Source organism: Leptonychotes weddellii, unplaced genomic scaffold, assembly GCF_054177405.1.
Source record: "Leptonychotes weddellii isolate Sample4059 unplaced genomic scaffold, ASM5417740v2 HiC_scaffold_180610, whole genome shotgun sequence".
Taxonomy (NCBI): Eukaryota; Metazoa; Chordata; class Mammalia; order Carnivora; family Phocidae; genus Leptonychotes; species Leptonychotes weddellii.
This window is the reverse complement of record NW_027764933.1, coordinates 1-297: the sequence shown is the minus strand read 5'-3', so window position 1 is coordinate 297 and position 297 is coordinate 1. Positions and strand designations below refer to the sequence as shown.

The window sequence follows — 297 nt, the reverse complement described above, 5'->3', positions numbered from 1 at the left end:
TTGGAAAAGCAGGGTGGACGCGCGGAGGCTCTGGGGCGCGCTCTGAAGAGCCGGGCGGGGAAGGGTGAGGCCCGGCGCTGAGAGGCGCGGGCGGCGGGGAGAGCGGAGGTGGTGTCCCCAAAGAGGGGAGCCGCGTAGTCGGCAGGATTCGAACCTGCGCGGGGAGACCCCAGTGGAGTTCTAGTCCATCGCCTTCACCACTCGGCCACGACGACGTGCGAGCCGGCGCGCTCGCTGGCCAAGGAGCCTCCGGCGAGGGCCACGGGCTCTCCCACCAGGCGCCCTCGGACCTCACTC

The 297-nt window shown here is 71.7% G+C and overlaps 1 non-coding gene across 1 annotated transcript; it reads right to left on the bottom strand.

Moving 5' to 3' along the window:
- Positions 1-133: 133 nt before the first annotated feature.
- On the bottom strand, positions 134-215 carry TRNAS-AGA (transfer RNA serine (anticodon AGA)). The gene has a single exon. It is a non-coding gene; the product is annotated as a tRNA-Ser (tRNA).
- Positions 216-297: the final 82 nt, after the last annotated feature.